This window comes from Bubalus bubalis, chromosome 1 (genome assembly GCF_019923935.1).
Source record: "Bubalus bubalis isolate 160015118507 breed Murrah chromosome 1, NDDB_SH_1, whole genome shotgun sequence".
Taxonomy (NCBI): domain Eukaryota; kingdom Metazoa; phylum Chordata; class Mammalia; order Artiodactyla; family Bovidae; genus Bubalus; species Bubalus bubalis.
The window spans coordinates 17,332,587-17,347,661 of NC_059157.1; positions in this window are offsets into that span (position 1 = coordinate 17,332,587).

The following is a 15,075-nucleotide window of genomic DNA, read 5'->3' on the forward strand; positions in this document are numbered from 1 at the left end:
GCTTATTCCCGTAGGTTCTTTCTTAGTATAATATATATTGTTTATTAGTATTATATGACATAATAAAAATTCCTTATGCTTGCAACCTATTAAGTAAAGTGGTACTTCTTTTAATTAAAAACAAACAAACAAACAAAAAAAACCTTTGATATCATGAGTGTCTCCTGAAAGGATAAAATAGGGGACAAGAGCATATCCCCCATCAATTTTCTCAACATTTAATAAGCACTGATGATCTTGTTTAGTTCCCGGATTCTGGGGGACTATACACTTAGGGCATTTCCTGTGCATAGGAGCCACCTTTCCTGCTGATCCCTGCATGTTTTCTTCTCTCATCTCTCTCCTCTTCTGAGGCAGTTCTCCAGTTCCCTCTGAAGCTTCGGCCCTGACTCCCTCCTGCATCTCAGGAATGGTTTCCAAATTCAGTCGCATTGTGCAAACTTCAGGTGACAGGCATTTTCGACGGATGCATAGTACAGTGTGGGTAAACCCTGATAAACAGAATATTTTATTTGTATTGTTGGGTGGTGCTACACAGCATGCAGGATCTCAGTTCCCCGACCAGGGATCAAACCCGTGCCCCCTGCAGTAGAAGCATGGAGTCTTAACTTCCTTGGGACCAGGGAAGTCCCAGGTGACCATTCTCCTCCCTCAAGTCATCTAGGAAAGGCAGAGCAGAAATTCAAAGCCTACGCTTTCCTGGCATGACCCTCGGCATGGCTGGTTCTGTTTCCATCAACATCCCCACAAACAGGTGCCCAGACTTTATTAAGGGATGGCCCTGCCTCTGTCTTTGCATTCTACTGCGTCAGGGAGTGTATGTTAAGAAAGCTGCAAAGATGCTCTGCAGACACCCTTAGAGGAATGATCCCAATTGTCAGATAACCTGCATGTGTTCCTCAGGGCACAGGCTTAAGAAGAATACTTAACAGACTTCTCTGGGCCGCTAAACTTTCCACCTTCATGTGAAGCATCAGTGGTACCGGCAACCCTTTTGATCATCTTGCATCACACTTAGCTGGGCCTCAAGTGAGGGAGGCATTACACAGCCCTGTTTATCTGGCCAAGGCTCCCTACTCTGAGTCAGTTGAACTTTACTCCACTATTCACACAAAATAGCAAAATCACACACTAAGAAGGGAGTTTGCAGGTAGGAAGAAGTGGGCTGGAAAAAAGGACACTTGACTGAGTAGGTGTAAATGTGGTTCATAGAGCTTCTCCATTAGCCCATCATAAAACTGGGCAGGGCTTGCTCTGAGCAAATCATTGAAGAACATATTTTCAAAAGATATTTTGGCACCCAAGTGTGAGATAAAAGCATGTAAACTGCTTTGGAAACTGAAATCATCTCTGATTATTGATAGTAGGATATTATGACTATGTACCATCAGCATAGAAAATGCTGACGTGTGAAGCAGGCAGCAAAACAGAGCTTTGAACGAGGGGTAAGAGCTCTAGGTTCCTGTCCTGGTCTTGCCGCTGACATACAGCTAACTTGCTGGGGCTCGGTCGTGTTGGACTCTCCCACCCCATGGACGCAGCCTATCAGGCTCCTCTGTCCATGGGATTTCCTAGGCGAGACTACTGGAGTGGGTTGTCATTCCTCCTCCAGGGGATCTTTCCAACCCAGGGATCGAACCCTTGTCTCTGGCATCTCCAGCATTGGCAGGTGGATTCTTTACCACTGCACCACCTGGGAAGCCCCAACATACTGCTAGATTTGGACAAGTCACTCAACCACTCGGTGCCATGTCTCAGTACATTGAAATATTAACAGTATTGTATTTAATGGAGCTGACCAGCTCTAAAATGTTTAATTCCGAAAGAAGCATGGGGTAGTCTTACAATATACTTCAAATCTTTATTGGTCACATTTTGACTGCCATCAATATACAAAGAGCAAGAACAAACAGTAATGAGATTTTAGGAATTATTTCACCATTTGTCAAAAGTCTCCTCTAATTGTAGAAACCCTGCTCCAAAATATTGCCTTCTGTTTCCAGATAAAGTCTCAGGCACCTTATCATTTCTTTTTATTTATGTATTTGGCTGTGCTGCGTCTTAGTCGCAGCATGTGAGATCTAGTTCCTTGACCAGGGATTGAACCCGCACCCCCCTGCATTGACAGCATGGGATCTTGGCCACCAGACTACCAGGCAAGTGCCACCATATAATTTCTTAAACTTGCCATACTTTGGGCTCTTCCAAAGACTTCAAAACAGTATACTTGTAGAAGAGTTTTAGAGGGATTGGATCATTTGCCATGTTCCCTTAAAATTTGTTGCCTGTCCTCTGTAGCATGGCTTTTGGACTCATTTTATTTTTCCTCTTCCTAGTTCTTTTGGGAAGAAGAATTGACTCGAAAAGAGAGGGCAGCCCAAGGTCCCAGCCTTGTATAGAAAACTCAACACCTCTTGAATCATGTCAGCACAGCACCCTCTACTGCTTCAGGGGGAAAGAAATGTTCGCAACTTAAAACACCAGAACATAACTGAGACATGTCATTCTGCCCAGCTACACAACGACGGGTAATAATTTCCTTCATTTGTCACCTGATTAACATTCCTTACAAAGGTGCATAGTTATGGTAGAGGAAAACTTTATCTTTTTGATCTTTGCATTTGGCTTGTTTTCTTTGTTCTACTGGATTGGCCAAAAAGTTCATTTGGATATTTCCATACCATCTTAGAGCAAAACTCGAACAAACTTTTGGGCCAACCCAATAAGTTTTGTGATGTCAGGCTAAGAGATCTCATGATTTCCCATTTCAAGCCAAAACAAATACAGGCCATCTAGGGAGTAAATGGATAGTGTGAATAAATATATCTGCAGTAAGTCTCAATGGGAGCGTCCTAGTGGTCTAGTGATTAGGATTTGGCTCTGTCATTGCTATGGCCCAAAGCTTCCCTGGTGGCTCAATTGGTAAAAGAGTCTGCCTGCAATGTGGGAGACCCAGGTTCGATCCCTGGTTGGGGAAGATCCCCTGGAGAAGGAAATGGCAACCCACTCCAGTATTCTTGCCTGAAGAGTCCCATGGACAGAGGAGCTTGATTAGGCTATAATCCATGGGATTACAAAGAGTCAGATATGACTGAGTAACTAACACTTCACTTCTATGGCCCAGGTTTGGTCTCTGGTCATGGGCTTCCCTGATGGCTCAGCAGTAAAGAACTGGCCTGCCAATGCAGAGACATGGGTTCAATCTCTGGGTCGGGAAGATCCCCTGAAGAAGGAAATGACAACCCACTCCAGTGTTTGTACCTGGGAAATCCCAAGGACAAAGGAGCCTGGTGGGCTACAGTCCATGGGGTCACAAAAAGTCACACACGACTTCACAACAACAACTAAACAACAGCAATTAAGTCTCAATGGAAGACTCCAAGAGGGAATGTTAGAGCTCTCAATGTGTAAAGCTTCTGATACATTTAACAGAAAACGCCTGCAGACCACAAAAAGGTGCTTTTTCCTTGGCTTTAGTTAAATTATACTTATGTTTGGATTGTGAGCCCAAAAGAAAGAAACAGGTTTTTTTTTTTTTTTTTTTAAATGTAGATCTCTGTCTATCTGCATGTACTTTCTCCTGAGTGTCTTGTTTTGTACAGTCACTAAGTCATTAAAAATCAAATCAGAACCCTGGGAAAGGTAATGTATTTCCTATGGACTCTTAAGGAGAGATGCTTCAAACCAAGATATTCCCTCCACCACTCTGGACCTCTTAATTCCTCCACTGAGAAAATACATTTATAGTGTTTTGTGTGGAGAAGCATTCTAATCAGTCCCAGGAAAGTCTGCTAAGTAGCAGAGAGAAAAATCTATGGATAATATTATAAAATAATTTCTAGTCTGGAGTTTTCCTTCAGACAGAGTTTATGACTTTGGATGAACACTACATGATTTCCCTAACCCAGAAGTCTGCTAAGTACACATCTCACCACTCCATTCATTCCAGGAAAGGAGAAAACACTCCCTCAGAACCTGCCCCTGGCAAAGCCCATCTTTGGTGTCTTAGGATTTCTCTCTTTGAGCCATTTTCCACCTTCTAGAAGTTTGATTCCCAGGGCACCTGTTCTACCACAAGCCTCCATAGACCTGCTCAGTGCTAGCTCTCTCAGCTGATTCCACGAATGCTCTTTGAGTTCTTAATGTGTTTTAAAAGAAAAGACCTGATAATTCAGAAGAATTGGTGGTGAGGTAAGTTTCAAACTGAGGAATGAAGGCAGGTTAAGAAAGGATAAGTCAGAATACGACCTTCTGTCATGTCCCTGTCTATAGGAAGAGGGGAAAGGAATTTGCAGCCCCCTCCAAGTCCAAAACACAGAGTGGAGATTTGCCTTCCTTCCACCACCATCTTTCAAGGAATGGGCATCTGTTAAGATCCGGGAATCTTCAGGGTCCTTCAAGCTCCAGGACTAGCACTTCCAGAATGCATTGAACTTTCCAGAACTTTCATAGTCTTCATGGTTAACCAAACACATCTTATCATAAATGTGTATTCTAACCATTCCACTGGGTTAACCGGCTCCCTTTAACTGTCCTCAAGACAAGATGCCTAATTTCTATTCTTTTCTATATTCTACATGCTTATGCCTAGTTGCTCAGTTGTGTCGGACTCTTTGCAACCCCATGGACTACAGACCACCAGGGTCCTCTGTCCACGGGGATTCTCCAGGCAAGAATACTGGAGTGGGTTGTCGTGCCCTCCTCCAGGGGATCATCCCAACCCAGGGATCGAACCCAGGTCTCTCATGTCTCCCGCACTGCAGGCAGATTCTTTACCATCTGAACCACAATGTCTAGCAAAATGCAGGGTACATCCATGATACTTGGCAAATACACACGTGAAATAACACCTACTGTCATTCACTCTGTAGAAATGAGGAGACAGACAGCATGCAGAGTCACACTACTTAACAAATGTTGGTTGGGGGCTGTCAGGTACCAAGGACCACGCTAGATGGCAGGGATTCAATGGTAAACGAGATAAGTGAGTCTTTTCAAGGCATTTATATTCTAGGAATGGAAGCTGACCAGAAGATAGGCATTTTCAGTGGATATACAACAGAATGTGGGGAAACCCAAGTGTTGTGAGAGCTCAAAAGAGGGTCACTGAACCTCATCTGGAGGAGATGACGCATAAAGAGAGACCAGGACAAAGAGTCAGAATTAGCCGGGTGGTGGTGGGGATGGAATCCCTGCAGAGGCTCAGGAAGGAGAGGGTGCATCATTTGGGCCATTGAAGGAGGAGGGCAGTTATGGAGGAGCAGAGGTGGAAAGGCATGTGGGACCAAGGCTTCAGGCGCCAGACCCATTCAGGAGCCGCCTCTCTGTGCTGACGAAGAAATAGGCCCATTCTTCCATGGCATGTGGGCAAAAAATATCTTCCTTTCTAGTTTTCTTTTTTTTTTTTTTTTTTCTTTTTGGCCATACCCTGCAGCATATGGGATCTTAGTCCCCCAATCAGGGATCGAACCTAAGCCCTCTACAGTGGAGCACAAAGTTTTAACTACTGGACCCCAGGGATGTCTCAAGGAGTGCATCTGGAAGGGGGCCCTGGACCTAGCATTGCACTGTTTATCGTCACACAAGCCGCCTGCACACGGCATGGCCACTTCTATCAGTGGTTTTCAGTTTGTGGCAAAAGGTCTGTTTCCTTGTGAGTGCAGATTTGAAATAATCTCTTTAAAAGATTACCACAACTGAGCATTTTTCAGAGGACCAGGCTATTCACAAAGTCCCTAATTTCTACCTGGGAATGGGAAGGTGGGTGGATTCAAGCTATTCCAAAACTGCCCAGATCAGATAGAGGGCTTGCTGCTAGTGAGCTAGGGGAGGGGGCTCTCAGGTTACAGGAAACAGGTTACAGCTGTTTCCTAAAAAGGTTACTCTTAGGATTCTATTTCAATTACTCTGTAATTCAGGAGTGCTGCTGCTGCTACTGCTGCTAACTCGCTTCAGTCGTGTCCGACTCTGTGCGACCCCATAGACGGCAGCCCACCAGGCTCCCCTGTCCCTGGGATTCTCCAGGCAAGAACACTGGAGTGGGTTGCCATTTCCTTCTCCAATGCATGAAAGTGAAAAGTGAAAGTGAAGTCGCTCAGTCAGAGTCTCTTAAATTATGTAACTATATTTTAAAAATGATAGTATAATCCAAAAACTAATAATAATAAACAGATTCCATCCCCAGAGGGTTGATAAGTCTCTGAAACAAATTTATCCATGATCACTCCATCGTGGATTCAAGGCACTGCAAGCAGACCTAAGAGTGACCTCAAAGTGCAGGTCGTTCTCTGATGCTCAGGGCCACCGCCCCCAAGGATGTGAAACAGGTTGCACGAACGTCAACTCCCAGGTGGCAGTCTGTATGCCTTTCTGCACTGCTTCATTTTTTTTAAATATTTATTTTTATATTTGGCTGTTCCAGGTCTTAGTTCTAAAGATGCTTAGTAGCACACAGGATCTTTAGTCATGGCATGTGACCTCTTAGTTTCAGCATGTGGGATCTAGTTCCCTGACCAGAGATTGAACCCAGGCCCCCTGGATTGGCAATATGGAGTCTTAGCCAAGGGACCACCAGGGAAGTCCCTGTGCACTGCTTCTTGAATTTCATTTTTAATAATATGGGTCATTGCAGGTATGAGGTTGACTCACTGGTTAGAAGTCTTAGAAGAAAGTCACAGAGTGAACAGAAGCCTTGATTCCTGCCTTCAGCATCTTCTAGAAAGTAATGCTTCAACTTGAGAAGGTACCCCGGTTCCTCATTATGGCCCCACCTTGTGGCCTTGCCTGGAGGCAATTCCTTGAACATCCAGGTGGTCTAGCTAGGTCTAAATGGGATGAACAAACATTGAAGGGATTATCTCTGAAACTGAGAAACAAATCTCTGCTGCAATGTCAACCTCAGGAAGTTTTTAAAAGCTGGGTGGAGGCCAGCAGATAGCCGAGGCCAGAGCAGGAAGTCAGCTCTGCACTGTGTGTTGAATTGAAACGATGCTCAACTTGCCTTTTCGCTGGACAGCACATGCCTTGGAAAAGGCAATTTTCATGTGCAGAAAAGCAGCATGGCCTTGGGTGTCAGGGTGTGAAACAGAAGCAGGCATTAAGCTAGGCTCTGGGGACGCAAAGCAAAATCCATTCACATCACACACAGCCAAGGTGGTTTCTGCGAAATGAAAAGCTCATCCGACAGCACCGTGCTTAGAGCTGTCGTAGCGTTTCCCACCACACAGATATAAGATCACCGCTTTCACCATGACTCTCAGGCCCCGAGGGAGCTGACCCTGACTGCTGCTGGGATTTGCCAATCCATCAGCCGCAAGGCCCTCTCTAGGTTTTTTGCTTACTACGGTTGCTCAATCCTCCTCTGGGTTCTTATACTTGGGTCCCCTGACTCAGATCTTCACATAGTTGGCTCTTTCTTGCCTTGGAAGTCTCAGCTGAGAGCTCTCTGTTTAGTGAAGACTTGCCTGCCTAAAACAGCAGGCACTCTCGCACGCATCAACACGTGTCCATTTTCTCTGCAGTTCTGGACGTATTGGCTTGCTTGTTTCCCCTTTTTCTGTCTCCTCTGCTAGAATGTACACACATCTAGGGAACAAGAATTTTACGTTTTGTTCACTACTTTCTCTCTAGTCTCTAAGGCAGAGTCTGGCATATAATAGGAATCTAATAAATCTTTGTTGAATGAATGAATGAATGAGTGGATGAACAAATGGCACTGTCTTTTCCCCTTGAGGACCTTAGGATTTGGTCAATGGAAGTGAGGAAGATTCTGACACAGTTACATCCAGGGATCTGGGAACGTGGAGAGAGGATGCTTAGCCCAGAAAAGGGTGTGGAAAGACCACGCAGGAAAGAGAATGCCTGGGCTAAACCTTGCTGCCTAGATTCAGTGACAGGAACTGAGAAGTTCCAGGTAGAAGGACCAGCATGAGCTGAGAATGGAAAACACAAAACTACAAGGACAAGCGGAGAAGGACAAGGTTGGGAAGGGCAGGAAGTCAAGAGGTCAAGAGGGGGCATGCCATGGAGTGTATCAGTCTCAGAAGCCTGGACCCGCTATCAAGGTTAAATGATGGACAGGGGCCAAAGATAGCCAGTGCCTGAAATCAGAAGTAAACATTATTATTATTATTGTCATTTACTTTTATCCCAGTGCTTCCTTTCTTGACCTTGTTGCTTCTTATTCCTGGGTGAGGGAAGACTCTCTCTGAGTGGATTCTACAAAACTCAAGTCATCAGACATCAGTGAAAAAGAAATTCAATATGCTTTGCAATAAATTGCCCAGCCACAGAAGCAACATAAATGCTCACTGATAGATGAATGGATAAAGAAGATGAGGTACACACATACAATGAAATATAGACTATGAAAAAGAATAAAATATTGCTATTTATTATAGCCACATGGATGGACCTAGAGACTATTATACTAAGTGAATTAAGTCAGACAGGAAAAGACAAATATTAAATTGATACCACTTATACACGGAATCTAAAACATCAGTAGAAATGGAATTATTTACAAAACAGACTCACGGACATAGAAAACAAACTTTTGGTTTACCAAGGGGGAGAGGGGGAGAAAGAATAAATTAGAAGTATGGGATTAACACAAACTACCATATATAAATTTGGGTGAATAACAAGGATTTACCATATAGCACAAGGAACTATAGGTAATATCTTACAATAACCTATAATGGAAAAGAATGAAAAATGTCATGTATATATAAAACAAATCATTTACCATACATCAGAAACTAACATATTATAAATCAACTATACTTTGACTTGAAAAATACATCTGGCATCTATGTTAGCCTTTTCTGGCTTTTCACTTTGGCTTCTGCTAAAGGCACTGCATCTGTAGCAACATATATCCCAGCTCTAATCTTCCTCAGAAATGAGGTAGGTATCCACCCTGGCCAGATTTTTCCTTGTCTATATGGTGGGATCAACCATCTCCTTAAGTGAGTTTCAAGCCAAGGTTCGTACAACACTTGAAAGCAACATGATTCAACACTGTGCCTTCTCTGTACCCTAGAAAAGTTGCCAAACATTCTACAAAGAATGGGCATATGAATAGGATATCAGATAAAACTTGTGTTGAAACAAGTTCTTTTTTCTCTGCGTTCCATTCACAACAACAGAACCCAAAAGTCAACCCGTCATATATTATCTGAAAATTATTCACAAAAATGTTTGCCTTGTTTGAGGCCATGAGCAACAAGCTTTTTGTCTTTTCTTCCCTCCTCCTCTTCTCATTCATGAAAACGATGATTCACTCCGGCGCCCTGCGGAGAGTGGGGCAGCGCCTGCTTCTGAGGCAGCCCACCTCCCCTGCTCAATGGGCAAAGGGCCCTCCAGTGAATCAAGTTCATTGAGCAAAATCAGGGGAAAATATTTGTCTGGCAATCCAACACGCCTCTCTCTGTGCTTGTCTGGACAGAACTAGGGTGGACTTCACATTTTTTTCCTTTTTGTCAGAAACAAGTGTATAAAATGGCATATTTTCATAAAAGAGTGTCACCCAATGGGGAGTTTTCAAGCTACAGGATCAGCGTTATCACTTTCAGAACCAAGACACAGAGGGAATTACAATCACAATTACAATCACAATCACAAGGGAATTACAATCACAAATAGTTGATACATGTGTTCTGAACTTAGCAGCTGTCTACTAGTTCTCTGGAAAACAGAAGTGGTCCAATAATATTTGTATGTTGTAAAGTCGGAGGTGGGGTGGAGTTCACCATGCTGAATTGCATGTTTGTTGAATTGCATGTTTGTGGTTGTTAGGTCGCTCAGTCATGTCCAATTCTTTGTGACCCCTTGGACTGTAGCCTCCCAGGCTCCTCTGTCCATGGGGATTCTCCAGACAAGAATACTGGAATGGGTTGCCATGCCCTTCTCCAGATATTTCTGATACAGGGATCGAACCCGTGTCTCTTGAGTCTCCTGCACTGCAAGCAGATTCTTTACTATTGAGACAGCTGCATGAAAAAGAATTTATAAAAAAGACAGGAAGTAGCCTACACCTCAGCAAAGAGGCAGCCATCAGAAATGGAAGCCTTTGAAACACAAAGCTCAACAGACACATGCATCAAAGCTATCTTTGGTGAGAAGTGATGGAGGAAATTGACCATAGGCCATCGAAAGTGGAACAATCATCCAGTATATTCATCTCAAAGCACTGATACCTGGCTAGACACTGATTCCCACATTCCATACATCATTCTCCTCCAAGGAGACATCACAGCACCATAGATTCTAGTCCAATTTTTAAAAAAAATTTCTTTCATATTGTTTTTTATTGCCCTGCCCCAAAAGAGTGGCTCGTCCCTGAACATCTCATTTGTAACAGCCAGGGCAGATGTTTGTGGTGGGGACTACATAGGGAAGACCCCACAGAAAGGTGTGTGTGTGCTAAGTTGCTTCAGTCGTGTCCAAATCTATGGAGTTGTAGCCCGCCAGGCTCCTCTGTCCATGGGATTCTCCAGGTAAGAATACCAGAGTGGGTTGCCGTGCCCTCCTCCAGGGGGTCTTCCTGACCCAGGGATCAAACTTGAGTCTCTTACGTCTCCTGCATTGGCAGGCAAGTTCTTTACCACTAGCGCCACCTGGGAAGCTACACAAAGGTGGCAGCAGGTAAAACAGCTAAAAAGAGAATGAAAGGACTTGTGGAAGAGAAGCACCAAACCCAGGACGATGCTCTGATGCTCCCCTGGGCTTTGGAAATATAACAGACGCAGGAGACAGGGTAATTGTGAAGACAATAGGTTGCCCTTGTATTTAAGGGAAAGAAGAGCTACAAAGACATAACAATGAGTAAAGCTGAAGTGGTTGGGATCAGCGAATGTATGAATAATCAATATCTGGCAGAGGAGAGGATGAGATAGTGTCTAAGGTAGAACATATTTTGGAGAAAACAATAAGCGAATTCAGATCTATGAAAGAGTGTGCTTAAACAATACACCAAAGTGCATACAGATGCCATAACAGAGAAGACGGAATGACGAAAGTCTATATTTTAAAAATCGCTGCTGCCACAAAGAAGTTAGGGCTTCGGAAAGGAAAGGAGTCTGAATTTATTGATGTTTATTAAGGTGGAGAGGAAGGCAATCTAAAGACACACAATCAAGTTTCCTCTTTCAGGCATGCCTACTGGAAAAGTCTAACCCAAAGTTAAAAGCAGAAAAAACAGAGAACCCCTCGATAGATGTGGGATTGGGTGGGTGCAGGTTGAAATTGGAGAACAGATTACAAAAGCAACCGCGCCCAGTGTTGTCAGGTTTGGCCAGCTGAGCAGGGCTGATAACCTTCGTATCTCTAAGAAGAGTTCTGGGGCCGGGGAGGATTCACAATACATTTCAGAAAGGTCACACAGTTTCTGCTAGTAGATCCTGATGCTAACAGAGAGAGAATCTAAGGAGCCATGACTGGTAGAGGCAGAGAGCTGCATCCCAGGAGGTTTAAAACGTGAGTGCCAAGGACTTACAAGGGTCATGCTCACGTCTCTTGCCCCCTTTCCTGCTCTGCACCCCTGTGTGTACAGTCAAGCTACCCTCAAAGCAACTGAACACCCATAGAAATCCTGGCTGCCCTTCCCAGCCTACAGCTTCCAAGTCACCTTGTCAAACATCCTTAGTTCCTGGGGAAAGAAACCAAGACATCAAGAGGGTGATGACAGGGTCATTTTCCTACAGTAGGAAATGGCATGGCCAGCATTGGTGATTCCTAGCCCAATGTCTTCACACTTTATAACGTTGCCATTTGTGCTGAAAAGCAGTTGGTTGGAAGACGCAGCGCTCCAAGACAAACACTCCTGACCCACAGGCGAAGGATGACTCCTTGCTCTGGAGAGAGGTGCCCCGGCTTGCTTTCTCTCTGCTGACTCACTTGCACAGTCTGACTGTACACATTCCAGAAAATGCCCAAGGCCCCAGATTTTCAATTGAACCACCCTCTTCCTATTTCTAATTGGCCGCATTGACACTTTTGATTTGAATCCAGGAGTAGGCCTTTTGACATTAGCCAGGTTGAGCCCTGTTCTCTGAGTTTCCTCTCTGGGATAAAGAGGGTCTCCTTTAGACATTGTTTCCATGCAGTGGTTTCCTTCTGCCATGATTTATCAATAGATTCCAGAAGGGGAAGTTGACCACATATAGGCAAGTTAAGATACATTTAAAGAAACCAGAAACATGTCCTGGGCAGGGCATGACTTTGTAAACGTTCCCCCAAAGCATTATGACATCTGCATTACCTTTTCTTTGGGGAAATGAGAATAAGGATTTTTAATTTCTCAAAAGCTGCCCCTTATTAAAAACCTAGTAGGGATTGGGCTTGCCTGATGGCTCAGCAGTAAAGAATTCGCCTGCAATGCAGGAGACTCAGGAGATGCAGTTTCGATCCCTGGATTGGGAAGATCCCCTGGAGAAGGAAATGGCAACATACTCCAGTATTCTAGCCTGGAGAATCCCATGGACAGAGGAGCTTGGCAGGCTATGATCCATAGGGTCACAAACAGTCAGACACGACTGAACACTCTCTCACATCAGAGGTGGGCTAATAAAGCAAATCAATCAAGGGATTAAAATTTCAACTACATTTAAGCCCAACAAGAATAAGAATGCTCTAGGAATAGAACTGATAAAACCCAGACCACAAATCACTTGAATGAGTTCCTTTAACTAATGACCACCTTTCTCTTGGCATTTTTAATTGACTAATTAATTGATCAATTGATTAATATTTGACCCTGCAAAAATATTCTGCTGATAATTAATAAGGTAATAAAATTAGGATCAACTTCACTCCTTTCTTCTCTCTCACTGTAAAAAACATCCTCAGGCTACTTCTTGCTTCAACTTGAGGAAGAGATACAGAATCAAATGGAGAAAGGAGAAAAAAGCATTAAATGTATTTGCAGGGATATTCTTTAATAAACCGTGGTGTGGTGTCACTTTCCCAGTACTCTGTTGTCCAGGCTCAACATTAAGCCTCAAACCTATTGATTTCAGTGACACCTTCTTGGGAAGGCCAACTGATGCCCAGCTGGTAGCAAACTTAAAAAGGGAGTTCTGATTTAATTAACTTGCATGCTTCCTTAGGGCCCATTCGAATGCTAACAAGTAGTTAAATTCTTTGCCTACACAACAAATTCATTATTGTTATTTTCTTCTTAAAGGACATTTTACCCAGGGTTGATACAAGAAAGAAATTGGCCCGATCTTTTCATTTACCAGCCAAATGCACCTTTTCCAGTATAGAATGGGATCTGAGTCATCCTCAGTAAATTCCCAGTGGCAACACACGTTTATAAATGCACACTCTCATTACTAATTGTGCCCGCGTTTCAAAAGAATCAGAAATGAAATGGTAAAACAGAAATGTCCTTCCTTAAAACCTGCTGGGAAGAGGTAAGGGTCACATAAAATCCCAGGCCATCTATTAGTTTATATTAAGAAATTCAATAAGTTATCCAATAAGTATTAGTTATAGTTATCCTAGACTATTAAACATATCCTATAACTATTAGTTATAACTATAACTAAATATTGGATAACTGATAATCTATTAATCATTGGATTTTTCTAAATAAAGAACTCATGACATTTGCAATGTTTTCAAAAATGTCACTTTATGTATTATGTTGTGATCGGGAAGAATGCAGATACAGTTTACAGAAAGGACCACTTCTGGGGCTTCCCTGGTGGCTCGGTAGTAAAGAATCGCCTGCCAATGCAGGAGACAGGGGTTTGATCCCTGATCTAGGAAGATCCCACATGCTGCAAAGCAACTAAGCCCCTAAGTCACAACTATTGAGCCTGTGCTCTAGAACCCGCGAGCCACAACTACTGAAGCCCGTGTGCCCTAGAGCCTGTGTTCAGTAACAAGAGAAGCCACTGTAGTGAGACACCCAGGTACCTCAACGAAGAGTGGCCCCCGGTCACCACTACTAGAGAAAAGCCCACACAGCAACGAAGACCCAGCACAGTCAAACAGAAATAAATAAATAAAGTTTTGTGTTTTTTTTAAAGGAAAGGACCACTTTCTACAAATAAGTTTCTCTTTTGTATAAATGTCTTGGTCTAGCACCTGTGTGCATGACAAAGCAGAGTTTACAACAACGTCATTTCCTTTGTGACTCAAAAATGACATACACTGCTTGTCGGCCTCCAAATAACTGGTGAATTACTTTCCTCCAGGAACTCATCTCTAAGGCATTAGACGTGTTTCTAAGCGTGTAATTCTAGCTATTCAAATCTAACACCATAACAAAATGATGGTTTTCAGAAACCTACAACAGTTATTCCTGACAGCTGGATGGCACTCTTTAATCAACTGTATCTACCACTGTGTTCTAAAGTAATGTTCAGAGTTTATAGATCATAATTTCATTTTTCACCTGTCCCTTAAGCTTATATTTCCTTGTGTTATTCACTAACTCTGCAATATAAAGTATCTTCAGGGATGTGCATGCATAGAAAATTTTCTTTTAAAGTTGCTGATGATATATTCAAGACCAATCTGTTTCAGGCAGTCGCAGAAGACAACCTATGTTTTTCTCTTGATGGAGTCTAACAATTATGAAGATAAAATTTGGTGAGGTCATCCCTTCCAGATACAGCTCCTTTTAATAATTTTAAAATATTTATTTAATTGGGTCTTAGTTGCTGCGTGTGGGGTCTTCCTTGCATTGTCTGGGCTCTCTAGCTGTGGCATGTGGATTCACGAGTTACCATGAATGGGCTTAGCTGCTCTGGGGCATGTGGGATCTTAGTTCCTTGATCAGGGAATGAACCCATGCTCCCTGCTCAGAGTCTTAACCACTGAACCACCAGGGAAGCCCCTATAATTTTTAATTTTTTTATTTATCATCCTGGCTGGCTGACTGTATTGAAAAGCGTGCTAACAATCTTACAGTGGTCAATCTCAGATCAGTCTTTTTCAGCTTTTAATTAGTTTTCCAGAGACTGGTTCTAGCTTGAAGTCCTATGAAATATGTGGCTTGAGTAGAATCTGTTGGAAGAAAGGGTGCGAGTGAGGCTTATGAAGTCAGACGAGGTATATGTC